The 18,214-nt window shown below is 40.2% G+C and overlaps 1 long non-coding RNA gene across 1 annotated transcript; it reads left to right on the top strand.

Annotated features, from left to right (window-relative positions):
* Positions 1–7,487: 7,487 nt before the first annotated feature.
* LOC121394073 lies at positions 7,488–15,011 on the top strand. Its single transcript, XR_005961489.1, has 2 exons — positions 7,488–7,712; positions 14,802–15,011. It is a non-coding gene; the product is annotated as an uncharacterized LOC121394073 (long non-coding RNA).
* Positions 15,012–18,214: the final 3,203 nt, after the last annotated feature.

Consider the following 18,214-nt stretch of genomic DNA (forward strand, 5'->3'; position numbering starts at 1 on the left):
CCAAACCAATGGCCAAACTGAGAGGGTGAACCAGTCCCTGGAGCAGTACCTCAGGTGTTATGTGTCCAACAACCAGTCCACTTGGGCAGAACTATTACCCTGGGCAGAGTTTGCATACAATAATGCTACTCATTCTTCCTCTGGAGAATCCCCTTTCTTGGGGTTGCACCCCAAAGCTTTTTCATCTCTGGGTCTGGTTCCCCTGTACCATCTGCCAACTCCTCTGTTGAATTATTTTCTAAGGTTTGGTCTCAAGTGCATGAGTCTCTGTCTGCTCAAAAGAAAGCTGCTGACAGATCTCATAGAGAGGCACCCCAGTATAAACTGGGGGATTTGGTCTGGTTATCTACCAAGAATATCAAGTTGAAGGTTCCCATCTCTCAAACTGGCTCCTAAATGCATTGATCCATATCCCATCACCGCAATAATTAACCCTTCCTCTGTTCGTCTTAAGTTACCTGTTAATTTTAGAATTTCTGATTCCTTTCATGTTTCCCTTCTCAAACCAGCTTCACAAATCTTGCAGTCATCGATTCCTCCCCCAGTGTTGGTCAAGGGTCAGCCTGAATTTGAGATCCAAGAGTTCCTTGATTCTCGCCTGGTAAGGGGTAAGCTCCAGTACTTAATTAAATGGAAGGGCTATGACCCTGAGGAGAACTCTTGGGTCTCAGTTGAGGACATCAAGGCTGACCGTCTCAGGAAGCAATTCCATCAAAAGTTTCCTGGGAAGCCTGGGGGTCCAGTGGCCCCCCTTGGAGAGGGGGGTAATGTAAGAATACCTGTGCGGCGGGGTCGTCCGCCGCAGCGCTCTTCCCTCTAGCTGCGCCAGCGTGTCTTCGCTGGTGCCGTCTCCTCTCTAGGGCCTCTTTCTGGTTATTTAAAGGCGCAGGCGCGCTGACGTATGACGTCAGCTCGCAAAGGCGCGAAATTCAAATATTATTTAAAGCCCAGTCTGGCTGTTTGTAATTGCCCGTGATAGAACTTGTTCTAGTGGTTTTTCTGAGCTTTGTGTGTCTGTCTTAAAAATTCTGATCTGATTATCCGTGTTTGACCCTGCCTGTTCCTGACTACTCTCCAATCTGTATTCTGACCCTTGCCTGCCTACAACAAATCTCCTGCTTAACCCCTTGATTGACTACCCGGTTTTGACCCTTGCCTGCCTGACGATTCTGATATCTACCTGCCTCGACCCAGCCTGTCTGACCATCCGCTTGCCTAATCCTCTTGTACTGTGACCTTCGGCCCAAAAGACTCTGCTTCCTGCCGTGCCCCTTTGCCAGCCAGAACACCTCGCCTTGTACCCCTCGTTAAGTCCAGGTGGCACCCATGTAAGCTGAGGGCTCCTCCCGAAGCCAAACGGTGGTCACACTACTGGTGAAGCCAAGCCGAGACCAGGGTGCTTGGCACTTGTTCTGGTATTGGGTGCCGGCCGTGACAAATAGAACGAATGTCTTAATTTCAGTGCAACTGTGCAAGGCTGAGAGCAGCAAGCACGAGCCACACCAAGCAGGCTGCCAGTTCTCTGTCTCTCTCTGCCAACCGCATCAGTGACATCATTGACATTGAATCATGTGCACCAAAGCACTGCACAGAAGGAGCTATTACTTGCCGGCAAGAGGGAGAAGATGAGAGATGTGGATTCCACCCGACTGAGTGACCATGATTACTGAAACAAATTATTAAAGAAACACTTGAAAAAAAATGAAAAAATAAAAAAACAAAAAAAATCCCCTTAAAAGTACGCCCCTTAATGATGGCGCCCTAGGCACCTAGGTGGCGCCCCGCCGCCTACTCTGCCTACCCCTAGTTCTGGCTCTGATCCCTGCAGTGAGCACCAACCATTTGGTTTTTTGGTGTGCTATTAATGTAGACATAGGTCTTGTGGTATGGTTTGAAGTGGATGTGGTCTAAACACAGGGAGTGGCTAACACTGGCTTCCATTATCGGCCCTCCACCATGTAGACCAGAGAAATTCTGGCCCTCTGTACTATAGACACTTTTCAAGATAGGATTGCTGTATACCTTAAACGTAAAAACCATTGAAGGGGAAAAACAGACAAATAATATAGTGTAGTACTTATGAGTATAATGTAGACATATACTCTAAAAGTTGTTCTAAGTGCTAAGTTCATACCCAAATATTTTGTTGCATGCCACCTTAATACAGTACATATGCTTTCTGTGGAATACAATCCACTATAAACAAAGGGTATTGAAAAGTAGAAATTGCACCTGTGGTTTCAGGTTGTAGTTTCACAAGAGCCCACAATCTGATTTCCCAGTGAGTTTAGCAGGTGATCATACTTACAAGAAGTAAGTTAAAGAAAGGCTTTAAGATTGGTAGGTGTCCTGTTTTGCTCATAATCTTCTTATATCCTTGTGGGTAAAATAAAGCAACATGTGTGGAAGCATTTAAACAGTTTTAATAAATAGTAAAAATTACACTCACAGACATTTCATCTTTAAAAACGCTTTAAGAACATTGCAGCGCATCCATCTGGTGATCCGAGTCTGTTAGCGTCTCTCTTGTTTCAGCACGCATCTCGGGTTTCCGGCTGCTGCTTCCACACTCCTATTTCACTGCTGTCTCGGTACCATAGAAGTTGGACAGCACTGCCCTAGGGCCATCTTTAGACAGAGCACCCAGTAGAAGTCCTTGTATATAATATTTAATGATGTATAAAATGCTTTACTTATAAGAGTCAGTAACAACAGAAAGTTAAAATATTTAATGTAAAGTATGTAAATATGTGTCCAGCAGATGCAAATACAAAATTTCTTGCCAGAAACAAACCTGTTTGAATGCAAAAAGTCTTCCATTGGATTGGATAGGTATTCTGTTCGAGTGTGCCTAGTTAAAATACTGCTTTTGTATACGTTTAGCAAAAAAAATATAACAATAGTAGCAATAAGGTAAAAGTGAATGGGGTGGACTGGCAGAAATAATACAATTACTGAACCTGTTCATTCATAAAAAACATCAATAAGATCAACTTTGTGAAAGACAGTAAAATATAATCTCTCCACATGGTTAAATGCAGTATTAGTGATTAACGTGCTGACTACAATTTGGTTCTTCATCAGCATGACTGCAGACAAGAGTCTATCAGATAACACACAGATGACCAGAGCTTGTCATCTTCTTATATATAGCAATAGAACTAAATGCCTTAGTTGTGTGAGTAACAGAATTGCCAAATTGGTAGGTATATGTTGTTAATTAAAAGGGGAAAAAGTTTTCATGCTCAAATCCTCCCCATATGTGCACATGCTTTTTAAGAACTGAACATTGGATGAAAGGTAGCAGAACCACCTTTTCTGTGCCATTTTTAAACCTACAGATAACACAAGTGTACCACTTTTTTTCAAACAACCCTTTAAACAGATTATGCTGATTGGCACAAAATTCCAGGATATTTATCTCCAGAAAAATCTTCGTACAAGTCATTGAGAAATGAGAAAGCTATTCGCATGACTAGCTAATGTATACAAGTCCAGTTGATTTGACTTATTACTATAGATACAGTATGCAGTGACCTGGAAGAATGAAAACCTGCACAGGAATCAACTTCAAATGCGCAATGGCAAATCGGCATTGAAACCCGAAGACAATACTAAGTGTCAGAAGATGGTGACTGGGAGCTCCGCAGTGCTTCTCTGCATATTAGGGTCAGATTTTTTTAAGGTTATTTTTTAAATAATGCACATCGCAGGCAGGGAGAGGGGTAGGAGGTTAGTAGGGAGGTTTGTTCTCCTTTAAACCGGTTTCCCCAGAACTCCCCACTAGTAACGTAGATGATGGGGATAAAAGGACAGGATGCAGGATTACTGCCAGAGTGCAATTTTATTGCAATCCAAGCAACATGCTTCAGGCATCACAGGCCCGAAACATGTTGTGGATTGCAATAAAATTGCACTATGGCAGTAATCCTGCATCTTGTCCTTTTGAGCATTAGTGAAGGAGTGGGGGGGGGGAGTAGGGTTGACATTGGTGCTGATAGTGGGGCCAGCTGGGGGTAAGCGGAGGTGGGAGCAGAGTCAAGAGGTACTTTCCATTGGCTCAAGTATCTCTTGGCCTGGCACTATCCAGTATGGCCCTATTTTAAATGAACACTAAAAAGATACAAGGCTATATTGGGGAGAACTGCAGAGGAGGAAGTGCATATGCTGAACATACTCTGCAGCCCTGGATAACTTGCGCTATGGTCCCAATCAATTCTCACAATTGAAATTTGTGAAGTGCTGTGTAAATTAACTTAAACTTGTATAGATTTGTATCAGAACCTATAAATAGGCAATGTTAGCAGTATGAGTTCAGAAACAAGCCATGAGTTATAATTGTTATTTTTCAAGCTAATATGCTGCATCTGTATCACAGAAACTAGAGCTATAGGGGGAGTTTGTCTTGTGCAGCCACACTAGGTTCTAAATGATGGTTTCAGATTTGCCATGTTCCTTCTGTTTATGTATTTGCAACATCCTTAACCTTTTTTAGTTTCCTATCTATCCTTTTCAGAAAATGGCAAATATACTCATTGTCTTGCTATATTAAAGTATTAATTAAGTTAGCAAGGAGCCCAATGCCTCTTTACCTGAATGACTGAGTCTATCTTTGGCTTGATGGTTGTTGATCATTTTGAAGGCTTAGTTTTAGTTTTTGTCTTTCTGTGCACTTGGGTCCTGAGAAATGCAAAACCCTGTTACTAAATAATAAAGGAGATTTAAAGATTAGTTTCCAGTGGAGAAAAACATGAATCATGTTAAAGGAGAAGGAAAGGTTAAAACTAAGTAAGCGTTATCAGAAAGGTCCATCTAAATATACCAGTAAACCCCCAAAGTAGTAACATAGTGACATAGTAACATAGTAAGTAAGGTTGAAAAAAGACACATGTCCATCGAGTTCAACCTTTTTTTTTTTTATTAACTACCTATCTGCCAGTTGATCCAGAGGAAAGCAAAAAACCCATCTGAAGCCTCTCCAATTTGCCTTAGAGGGGGAAAAATTCCTTCCTGACTCCAAAATGGCAATCGGACTAGTCCCTGGATCAACTTGGACTATGAGCTATTTCCCATAACCCTGTATTCCCTCACTTGCTAAAAAGCCATCCAACCCCTTCTTAAAGCTATCTAATGTATCAGCCTGTACAACTGATTCAGGGAGAGAATTCCACATCTTCACAGCTCTCACTGTAAAAAACCCCTTCCGAATATTTAGGTGGAACCTCTTTTCTTCTAATCGGAATGGGTGACCTTGTGTCAGCTGGAAAGACCTACTGGTAAATAAAGCATTAGAGAGATTATTATATGATCCCCTTATATATTTATACATAGTCATCATATCACCCCTTAAGCGCCTCTTCTCCAGCGTGAACATCCCCAATTTGGCCAGTCTTTCCTCATAGCTAAGATTTTCAATACCTTTTACCAGCTTAGTTGCCCTTCTCTGTACCCTCTCTAATACAATAATGTCCTGTTTGAGTGATGGAGACCAAAACTGTACGGCATATTCTAGATGGGGCCTTACAAGTGCTCTATACAGTGGAAGAATGACCCCCTCCTCCCTTGACTCTATGCCCCTTTTAATACAGCTCAAGACCTTATTTGCCCTTGATGCTGCTGACTGGCTTTGCTTGCTACAGCCAAGTTTATCATATACAAGGACTCCAAGGTCCTTTTCCATAATGAATTTGCCTAGTGCAGTCCCATTAAGGGTATAAGTGGCTTGGATATTTTTACATCCCAGGTGCATGAATTTACATTTATCAACATTGAATCTCATTTGCCACTTAGCTGCCCAGATTGCCAGTTTGTCAAGATCATGTTGCAAGGATGCCACATCCTGGATGGAATTAATTGGGCTGGATAATTTTGTGTCATCTGCAAACACTGATACATTACTTACAACAGCCTCCCCTAAGTCATTAATGAACTTGTTAAATAAAAGTGGAACCAATAGTGCTGCTCTGAGTCCCCTGTCAAAAGAAACACTGCATTTCTTTCCTTCTATTGTGTACACATGGGCTTCTGTATCAGACTTCCTGCCTTCAGCTTAAACCTCATTGCCCTGGACAAGAGCATGCTCAGTTTGCTCCTCTCCCCCTCCCCCCTTCTCTGCTGTTATCTGAGCCCAGAGCAGGGAGAGACTCAGGCAGGAAGTGACATCACACCATGTTAATACTGCAGTTCCTATTCTAAACAAACAGAAAGTTTCTAGATCTTTTTACTCAGGTATGGTAAAATATTCTACAGAATAAATATAGCATTCTAGCTTGCACTATTGCAGCTAATCTATTGGCAATAAAATGCCTCCGTAGCTTTCCTTCTCCTTTAATATTTCACAGAAGTAGGAGAAAGACATAGCATTTAGGTCAAGGGGAAGATGCAGATCTGACTTAACCCTGTGGACTTTATATACATTCATGCAGGGTCGGACTGGGCGGGATGGGGCCCACTGGGGCTTCTGCCTAAGCCCCCCCCACTCCTCCAGACCCTGGTTCTGCTTCAGGGCCTCCCGTCCAGAAACGTCTCCACTGCGCTTGTGGGCATGCACGTTAGCGCAGTCTGAGCCTGCATTCATGTATGTATATTGTGACCTTCAGTACAATACAGTACAGTTTTCCGCACAGAAATGGAGACTGACATCAACTTTAAGAGTTCAAATGCAGCTTGGTTGGCTTCAGCAATTCTTCAGCACACTTGCTTCAACAAAGGGAATAGCAGTCCTGCTCTAACACCATCACTGGTGTTCACACAAACTCGAGTTTCCAGCACTTACAGTTGTTACACAACTCCCAGAATCCTCTCTGGGGCTCATTCTAGACACTCTTGTTTCTCTCTTCCTCTCTCCAGTTCTTTTTGGAGCTCTCTTTAACTCAGGGGGAATCACACTCTTTTCCCAGCTACACACAAATCTCCTTCCTCCACACAAGGAAGTTTTTTCATGGCCCCTCACCAGGCCCAGACTGGCAATCTGTGGGTTCTGGCAAATGCCAGAGGGGCTGCTGTAAGTTGCCATAGAGTTAGACAGTAACTGTATATAGGGCTGGTGGGGGGCTGATTGGGCTGCTGTGTGGCCTGTTTGGGCCTCTGTGTACCTGAAATGCCAAGGCCGATTTGAATCTCAGTCCAGACCTGCCCCTTACCCTCCTCCTCCAATCAAGGAAGTCTCAGCTGCAGACACTTAATGGAGCATGGAATGGAAGCTCGCCCTGCTCTCTTCCATTCACTCCAGGGACCCATTACCCAGCTTTTCCTGAGCTGGTACACAACTACAGCTATGTTTGCTGCAACAAGTTACAACACACATATTTGCCTGGAGTTTTATATTTACTAGTCTAACAGTGGTGTAATATACACAATATTGTGCCCTTTTTACACACACATATCTTACTATATATATATATATATAGATATAGATATATATATATATATATAGATATAGATATAGATATATATATATATATATTGTGACAGCAGGTCATGTGGATTTGTGCAGGATGGTGTGTATGTCTGTCCCAGGTTTGAGCAGTTTGCTCTCAGTTTCTGGTAATGCAGTCAGCTCACAGACCAGTTAACGAGCTCAGCAGAATCTAATCTGATGATCCAGGTTGTTATAAGAATTCCCAGCCTGCTTAGGGTTTGGCTCCACCCTGGAACCCGTTCTGATGTGAGATATCAGGCTGGGGAGTTCTGTGAAAGACTTATTTTTTTTGGTAAGCAAACTTTTGGGGTTTTGGGTGAAATACAAACCTTTCTTTTGTGTGTGGTAAAGACTGCTGTTGCTAACGTAGAGACCAGAGCAACGCAAGGTTGTTTCCGGTCTGATAGTCAGGGAAGCCTGAATATATAGTTAGCTGCCAAACTGGCAAGGGTTTATTTTGCTGTTTTGTTTTATTTTTAACCCTTTTTCGTTTTGTACAGCTCTAAATGGTGTAAATAGGGCTGTTTAAATAAAAATCTACGCGTGCGTTTCTACTGTCCCTGATTTAATCGGTGTACTCATCCAGGGAGTCACCGTTATCCCGTTGCTGGGCTAAGCCCTACATTATATATATATATATATATATATATATATATATATATATATATATATATATTACAAGGGATGCCAGCACTCACGATAAAGCAAAATAAACGTGCCTGGGTGCGCGATCAGTAAATAACTATACAAAGCAAAAGAGAGATCAGCACTCGCAGGTCTTAGAAAAATAAAATAAAAATGATTTATATATATATATTGTCCAACGAGGTTGCACACCATAGTATAAAAGTTTAAAACATAGCGTTTATTTTATAATATAACAGCCAAACTGAGCTTAAATATACTCATCCATATGGAAATTTATGCAACGTTTCGGTTGCTTGCTGCTCCCTTTCTCAAGCTGATCTCCATGTAATGCTGAGACTACAATTCCCAGAAGGTCGCTTAAGCCCTGTGGCGTTCCATGTGGTCGGGATGACATCGCCCTTAAACGCTATGTTTTAAACTTTTATACTATGGTGTGCGACCTCATGGACAATGTATATTTTGAGTGGAGTGATTCACCACATTTTGAAATAACGCACCCAGTACAGCTTAATCATTGCCTCTAAGCGAGTGTGCAATAAAAATGTCTCGGCTGGAGGAGAGCTAGCTATTGCTTCATTGTTTCAATGGTACAAGTAGTCATAATCAGCAGTGCAGAGAGGGAAAATACACAGATAACACTTTCAATAGCAGTTACATTTAAAATTATTTTACAATTACTGAAACCTTTTAATTAATGCAAAGTTGCTTAGAATTACATGTCTTTTTAATACAGTTATGGGACCTGTTATCTTTTTAGACCACCACCTCTCATAGGTTAACTGCTCTGTTCCTCCTTGGCATGTACACCAAGTACCCTGTACCCCAACAAGGGTACTGCACCCCAAGTACAATATACCATGGGTTTGGTGATGGAGGGGTTAAACTCAAAAATGGCAGTTCTTGTAGGGTATGTACTAAGTATCATAGGGATGATGGTCATAAGAAGCACTACAGGATCCAAAATCAAAAGCAATTAAAGTAATCCGATAACCCATGTTTCTAACAGGTTGGTTGTTGCCAGTTGTTAACAACTATAAGGTGCTCTCATCTGAGTGATAAGTGCTACAGTACATTACTTAAAAATTTGCAAGTGTCTGCCATTATCAACAGTATTCATAGTGCTCACAAATAAAGACCTAATTCATTTGTCTTTTAATAAGAAGAAACCCTTAGCTGAGATAAGCAATGTGACAGCTTGCTTCAGCCCACAAATACAGAATAAACAGAGCTATTCAGAATAGGAGGGTGCTGCATACACTTAGGGGCACATTTACTTGGGGTCGAATATCGAGGGTTAATTAACCCTCGATATTCGACCGTTGAAGTAAAATCATTCGACTTCGAATATCGAAGTCGAAGGATTTACCACATTTCCTTCGTTTGTACGATCGAAGGAAAAATCGAACGATTCGAAGGATTTTAATCCATCGATCGAACGATTTTCCTTCGATCAAAAAAAGCTAGGAAAGCCTATGGGGACCTTCCCCATAGGCTAACATTGATGCTCGGTAGGTTTTAATTGGTGAAGTAGGTGGTCAAAGTTTTTTTTAAAGAGACAGTACTTCGACTATCGAACGGTCAAATAGTCGAACGATTTTAAGTTCGAATCGTTCGATTCGAAGTCGTAGTAGAAGGTCGAAGTAGCCAATTCAATGGTCGAAGTAGCCAAAAAATACTTCGAAATTCAAAGTATTTTTTATTCTATTCCTTCACTCGAGCTAAGTAAATGTGCCCCTAAGCTATGTTTTTTTAATAAACCAATATAAAAGTGGAAGCTATACCCTGAATACCATAATGATCTCATATATGTATGCAGTTTCTAAATTGTCCCACAAACTTCATGAACTCCCTTATTTAGTAACCAGTAAAATGTAATTTGGCTCACTCAGATTACCTGATTTACCTGATCTTTAAATGCTTCATTTTTATTGCCTTTCATTAAGGCCTCTGAACTTAAAGAGGCAACTCACATTAAAACAGAATTTGACTATGTTACAGAATATTCTTTTTCCTTCTTTGTTGTTTTCTGTGGCTTTTAAAGTTAAGTTGTGTAACTGAATATATTGCAGGTAAGATGTGAAGCTAGATTTTACTGCTAAAATTATACATTGTTTCTTGTCTTTCTGTTCAGACTTTCTAAATTATTTTCACCACTTCTTGGTTGATACATAGTAACATAGTAACATAGTACGTAAGGTTGAAAAAAGACACACGTCCATCAAGTTCAACCTTTTAGGTTTTTTTTAATCTGCCTAACTGCCAGTTGATCAAGAGGAAGGCAAAAAAAACCCATCTGAAGCCTCTCCAATTTGCCTCAGAGGGAGAAAAAATTCCTTCCTGACTTCGAAATGGCAATCGGACTAGTCCCTGGATGAACTTGTACTATGAACTATCTCCATAACCCTGAATTCCCTCATTTGCTAAAAAGCCATCCAATCCCTTCTTAAAGCTATCTAATGTATCAGCCTGAGAATTCCACATCTTCACAGCTCTCACTGTAAAAAAAACCCCTTCCGAATATTTAGGCGGAACCTCTTTTCTTCTAAAGAAATGGGTGACCTCGTGTCAGCTGGAAAGACCTGGTAAATAAAGCATTAGAGAGATTATTATATGATCCCCTTATATATTTATACATAGTTATCATATCTCACCTTAAGAGCCTCTTCTCCAGCGTGAACATCCCCAATTTGGCCAGTCTTTCCTCATAGCTAAGATTTTCCATACCTTTTACCAGCTTAGTTGCCCTTCTCTGTACCCTCTCTAATACAATAATGTATTGTTTGAGTGATGGAGACCAAAACTGTACGACATATTCTAGATGGGGCCTTACAAGTGCTCTATACAGTGGAAGAATGACCCCCTCCTCCCGTGACTCTATGCCCCTTTTAATACAGCTCAAGACCATATTTGCCCTTGATGCTGCTGACTGGCATTGCTTGCTACAGCCAAATTTATCATCTATAAGGATACAAGGTCCTTTTCCATAATGAATTTGCCTAGTGCAGTCCCATTAAGGATATAAGTGGCTTGGAGATTTTTACATCCCAGGTGCATGACTTTACATTTATCAACATTGAATCTCATTTGCCACTTAGCTGCCCAGATTGCTAGTTTGTCAAGCTCGTGTTGCAAGGATGCCACATCCTGGGTAGAATTAATTGGGCTGGATAGTTTTGTGTCATCTGCAAACACTGATACATTACTTACAATACTCTCCCCTAAGTCATTAATGAACAAGTTATAAAGTGGAGCCAATAACGAGCCCTGAGGGACCCCATTTAGAACCTTACTCCAAGTAGAGAATGTACCATTAACAATCACCCTCTATACCAGATCCTGTAGCCAGTTTCCTATCCATGTGCAAACGACTTCATTAAGCCCAACAGACCTTAGCAAATGGATAGCCACAAATCATCCACTATCATAGGGAAAATGATGCCTCAATTCTGATCTTTCTATTTCCTATAATTCTTTGTAAGCCGATGTGAAGGAGTTTGATAACTTCAGAGGAGGCTTATATTTGATATATGCAAAAATACAATGGAACCAACCCGATGCAGACCACTAGTCCTCTGGGTAACAGAGAAGTTTATTTGTACTATTTGTAGCCAGCTAAAATAAAGACAAAAGTATATTTATTACTCACACCCTGTCTGAGACTTGTTTCTGCCCCCAAGCATACAGGGTGAACAGTCAGTCTGCAGTTAGGTACATCATATATAACCTCACTGAGTGACTTAGTTGCAGGTCTGAACTGGGAGTCAAAATAGGCCCTGGCATTCCAAGCCCACTAATTAGTTATTTTCTATGGCATTTTACAGCAGCCCCTCTGGCATTTGTTAGAACCCCCAGATTACCAATCCAGGCCTGCTTAGTTGCCCTTACTAAGGCTATTACCCTGTGTGCATTTTTCCGTGATTACACCCCAGCACTGCAAGTGTATTAATTTCAGCGATCCCCATACCTGAATATGTAAGATATTATATGGTGATTTTCTCTCTGTGAAACCAGCCATTTCTGTGCCAAAGCCCTAATTGCCTATGGCTTTAAAAAGTATTTGAAAAAATATGTATTTCCCATTTGTATATAAAGAAAGCAGAAAGGCCATAACATATGGCATGAATTGACAACCTTTGGCATTGCAGCCATTACTAAATTGGGAGTTGTATTTTTTAAAAAAGCTTGATTGACAGCACTGGTGTTCCTTGACATATGAGCTCCCAAGATATAGACAAATACAAGATTCCTCTGCACTCAACCCATTATCAATATATTTAAGACATTGAGACATTTTGTGCATACTACTAAAAAATGCCTTACTCTTTAAACAAAACATACATTGTTTGTCCATATATTGGCAAACTATGTCAAAGTCATCAAATATCTCGCCAGTCCTATGCTAAATTTTCATCTGATTCATTAAGAATTCTATTTCTTAATTATACATTTCTACACAGGGACTAAGTTTTACCTGCAACTAACTTGCTGCTTTCAAAGTAAAACTCCCAAATTGGCTGCCCGTTTATTAGCACCAGTGGGATCACCTGACTATAGCTGGGAAGTATGGGGGCTACAACATGGAGCTGGCCAATGCTTCTATATAAAGTATAACAAACAAGGGAAAGTTGTGCTCACCACTAATTTTTAAAACCATTAGTTTGGGAGTTTTACTTTGAAAGGAGCAAGTTAGTTGTAGGTAAAACTTACCAGGTAAAAGCCAACTGGACCTGAAAGAGATTCTGACATCAGAAAATAACTTTTTTTATTATCTATCATAACATTGTATTTGTATGCTATTTATAATGTTGCCATAAAAGTATTTGCCTGATGATTTTACATTACCTTTCTTACTACCCTGTTCAGGACAGGACTGGGAGTCAAAATAGGCCCTGCCAATCCAAATACACAGAGGCTCAAACAGCCCCCCCCACCAGCCCCATAAATAGTAAGTGTCTATGACAATTTACAGCAGCCCTCTGCCATTTTCCAGAATCCACAGATTGCCAGTCTGGGCCTGACCCTGTTCCTCTATGAGGCTGCTGCCATATTTTTGCAGCAGGAGTCTGTTAGCATTAGAAACTGACAGATTAAGAAGGGACAGTCAGATTTGCAAAACAGTCAGGTTTAGGAACTTCGGGGCAACTTGATATTTGAGTTGCTCTGTGAATTTGATCATCAATAACCTATGGATGGTATCCCTGATTAACAAAAGTTTTCCTTAAGGAATGGAGATGTTTATTTCTGTCATCAAGGTTTGAGCAAATTTGGTTGTATCTCAGAGCCTGCCTAAACACAATTGATTTTTTTATGTGATGAGGGTGAAGACTGTCCCACATAAGATATGCAGGACGGCCTGTTGGTTTTTGGTATAGGGATGTTTGTATGATTCCATTTTTGATGTAGGTGGTTGTATCCAAGAAGATGATGTGTGAGTAAGAGTGGTTAAGGGCAAGGTTGATGGTGGGGTGGAATTGATTAAATCTTTGGTGGAATGCCAATAGTTCTTTTTCTGATGCTGTCCATATGATAAGTATGTCATCTATATACCGTAAATAATTCAAGGGCCTGGTGTTGCAGGAAGCCAGAAAATTATCCTCTATCTGGGCAATAATTGGCATACTGAGGTGCCATTTTGCTTCCCATAGCACTTCCCATGAATAAGAGGTATATGGCATCCCCTAATGAGAAGTTGTGTGTCAGTATAAATATGATCATTTGTAGAGTTGGTACTGTGGGCATATGATTTTTTTTTAGGAAGTGTTGGCAGGCTGTAATATCATCTTCATGTGGGATGTTGGTATACAGAGACTTCACATCAATGGCAGCTAGGATGGTGCCCTCTGGAAGTGGACTAGAATATGGAACAACCTCCTACTTGGAAGATGCATCTATCATCATAGACAGCATGTTTCAGCATGTTTCAATACATTATTTATGGCGATGGGCATTTTGAATCTTGTATTAATGTTGGGCTTATTCAAATTCCAAAAGTGTATTCCTCTTTTTACTGTTTAGTCAACAAAGCAGAACAGAGTAAACACTGCCACTCACGGTAGGTTCATGGGGGTGTACCCGTGTGTATTTATTTAGCAAACGTGCAACATTTTAGGGGTTAACCCCCTTTGTCAAGCATGAAAGAATGTGCAAGTGGAAACAATAACACCCCTCACACAACATGATTGGTCAATCCTCATATTTACATAATTATTCAAAGTAACACCAGTTGGTATTTAACCCTGAAAAGTCCCAGTGCAAAAATACATAATACAGCATAAATAGAAAGTCCATCATGGAAAATATTACAACATTTTTATCAAAAATTTGTGGAAAATTTTAAAAATATTTTATAACCATAGTGGTTAGTTTCATTCGCAAAGTCCTTTGCTTGAAAAAAGAAGTCACAGAGGGTTATTGAGTCCCGAGATGATCCGTTAATACCCATCAAATAGTTTGAAATAAAAATATATTGGTAAATACATTGATGTATCCAACTTAAAGGCAGCAATTTAAATGCAACAATGTAACAGGTTCCTTATCATATCTAAAATTGGAACAAAAGACCATGCTATATCCAGAATGAAACACCAGGGTAACGATCATTTTTATCTTACCCTACAGGAGGGGGAATGCAACACTGTAGCCAGTTACTTATCATATATTAAATTGAAACAGAGTACAAACTGTATCTAAATTGTAACATTAGAGTAACAATGAATTTTATCTTACCCTACAGGAGGGAAATGGAAGGAAACAGAGGCTATCCCTGCAGGAAATTCGTGCAGCAAAGTCATCGTGTTTATCTTAAAAAAGTGAAATAGCGTGTTAATTGAATAAAATCACAAGTAACATGACATATTAAAGTCTTCATTTAACCCTTTTGGATGCCTGGATTGGAGCAACCATATCCAGTAACATTTGCGCTGTAATAAAAGTTTCTTAATGTCAAAACCTTGTTTGTGTGACACTTTTTCAAGAATTTGCCATCTCAATTGGGATATTCTATGACCTTGATTAAAGAAGTGTTTTGCTAGCAGTGTTTCTACCTTAGCTGAACCCTTTTGGTCCGTGGGGGGGGGCTTGTAATTCCCGATAATGGATTTGTGCTCGTTAAGCCTCACCTTCATTGCTTCACTCGTTTGGCCAACGTATACCAACCCACAGGGGCACTCAATGCAGTAGACAACTTCTTTAGTATCACATGTACAAAAACCTTTAAAGTGGACCCGTCACCCAGACACAAAAATCTGTATAATAAAAGTCCTTTAAAAATTAAACATGAAATCCAATTTCTATTTTTTATTAAAGCATTCATAGCTGTTGTAAACTCATTTAAAAATCTCAGCTGTCAATCAAATATTGTCTGCACCGCCTCTATGCCTAGGCATAGAGGAGGGGCAGACAATTACTTTCACTTTCCATTCAGCACTTCCTACATGCCACTTCTCTCCCCACATTCCCCTGTTCTCTTCACCATTTAATTGTGTAACCAGGACATGGAGATGGACATCAGGTCGCCCATTCTGTTGCACAAACAAGATTCTGAGATGATACAAGGCTTGTCTTAATAACAGTGTCCACAAAATGGCTCCTGCCTGCTTGTTATAATTATGAATTCCCAGACTGATGGAAACAAGATTCAAATAATTTATATAGTGTAATTAAAGTTCATTTTGCTTGACTAATGTGATAAAATAAGATTTTGAATATTTTTTTTCGGTGACGGGTCCACTTTAATGTCATGTTTAGTGCCATATTGGGGATGTACAACATTCGTCCCAGGGATTATACCATTGCAATGCCCACAATTTCTACAGGGATAGGTACCCTTGTTCTGTTTAGTTAACATAGGTGGGTTTTTTTGGGCATTGGTAGCATTAGGTTTGATTAATTCCTGTATGCTTCTACCTCTTCTGAAGGAGAAGACAATGCGCCAATGTTTAAGGATAGTTTTTCTGATGGCCTTATTGTTGGTATCAAAGGGAATGGGAAAGCCTTAATTTCATTGCGAATAGCATTTCATTCTGTTGCATTATACCCCTTTTCAACAAATTTTTGAACCATCTTGGAAGATTCTTGTTCATAACGGGCCTCAAAAGAGGTTATACGTTTCACACAAAACAGTTGGCTTCTGGGGAGACCCTTTATCAGGCCCTGTGGATGAAAACTTGTAGCTTTTAAAAGATTTTTTCGATCAGTAGGTTTACTGTATATAGAAGTCACAAACGAGGCCCCCACGACCTGTACATTGACATCAAGGAAGTGCAATTCACTAGTATTAGTTTCTAGTGTGAACTTACTTGTAGGGTGTACACTGTTTAGGTGTAGTGCAAAAGCCTGCAGATACCCCCAACACCATGCACCAGGTGCTGATATTCTGAAGGGCATGGAATGCGAGCGGGCTACATCACTTAGTCAACAAAGCAGACAGGTTTGACTGAAACACCATAGTGACTACTATGTTTAAACATCAAGTACATGAACAATAAATTCATGTAGCTAATAAAAAAGGCCAAGAATCTAATTTGGTATAAGCCATGGTAGCAATTCCTACTCTGCCCCCCTCTCACACTTGCATCCCATGCTCCCTGCCCACTACCCCCACACGCTGTCAGCTGGTAGTAGAGCTGTTGGGAGGGGGGAACCCCAGGGTCTTTTATAGTTACACCAGTGTTCAAACGCTGATCTATGCAGAACTGTTCAATTTCAGTGTAACAACATTTTTGGAGTGAAAATTTGCTCTGATTGGTTGCTTTGTATAGAAGTTTTAGGAAATGTAGGCCTCTGAGACTGTTACAATTCCTAATTCTTAAGTAACTTGACCCACTGAGGACAGTCAGAAAACAAGGTCAAATTCTTGATGAGCTGATTTGCCCAAGAGACAAGTATAATGCTAACTAATATGCTCATAAACACTGCTCACATTCCTGACAAAGGACTTCTATGAAGATAGCACTGAAGCAAAAAAAGCAATGCATGGAATGTGCCAGTCAGAATATGGTAGGATGAACTAGTCCCTGAACTAGGCCTGCTAAAACAAACCAACAGGAAATGAGACTATTTAAAGCAAAGAATGTGCGACTCAAAAAACTCAGAATGGCAGGCCCGGGCCCTACAAAGTTTTTTCTCACCGTGGTCATATCCACAGTAACTTTGCTTGCTCACATTTTCCTATCTTATCTGTTACTTACTACCATGGGGCACATTGGTATCACATACAGTATACAGGTAACTTGCAGATCAACACAGGTAATGTGATACAGCAAACAGCAAGTTTGTGTTTTCCCCCAGTTTTGTGCTGTATCTTTTGCAGTACTACATCTTGACATTCGATGCATGATACAGTAAGATGTAGGGTCAGATGACTAAGCTCTGAATCTGGCTCTTTTATTTTTTTTATGTTTTGTAGTATATTTAATTTTTGTATACATTTCATACATGACATAATACATTTTGCCCTGTATGATTTTTGTCTCACTCTTGTATCCCTGGCTGTTTTAAAATTAAAAAAAGAAAACAAAATGAAATGCACATTTTATTCTTTTTTTTTATTAGACAGAGTCTTCATTCTGCCTCCCGATTATGCTTCCGCATCTCATCTTTGAATTGTTATCTGTTGTCCTTTTGTCCCCACAATATATCCTTTAATTTAATCGGCAAAATTGCAAGTGCAGCAGTGCTATATAATGGTGGAAGCTAGTGATCAGGTAGTACAGTAGAACTTGACTAGGCCTTTCACCCAACATGAAAGGCCTAGTCGAGAGATATTGATGTTATGAAAACTTTGCCAGTAGGAAAGAGAATGCCATACAATGAATAAAGGGATATAAAGTTCAAGGTTTATTTTATTTGATGCATTACACAGGCTTTGTTTGAAGAACTGTATCATAACATTTCTCACAGGTGAAGAGATAGAAAATTACAATTAAAATTTCCAAAGATGTTTTCCTCCTGCGGCTTTACAACCTGAAACGCGCCTGCTCCTAAGCCATATACTTTTTGTATCAGACCTGCTAATTTGCTTTCTTGTTTTAAAGGGGAAGAACAGGCCTTTCTGCAAGCAAATTACCCACAATGTAGTTTTTTTTCCACAATTCCAAAGTGATTGCAGTCACCAGGGGAGAAGTGCTTGACACACTTGTGTCTGAT

Source organism: Xenopus laevis, chromosome 5S, assembly GCF_017654675.1.
Source record: "Xenopus laevis strain J_2021 chromosome 5S, Xenopus_laevis_v10.1, whole genome shotgun sequence".
In the NCBI taxonomy this organism is placed as follows: domain Eukaryota; kingdom Metazoa; phylum Chordata; class Amphibia; order Anura; family Pipidae; genus Xenopus; species Xenopus laevis.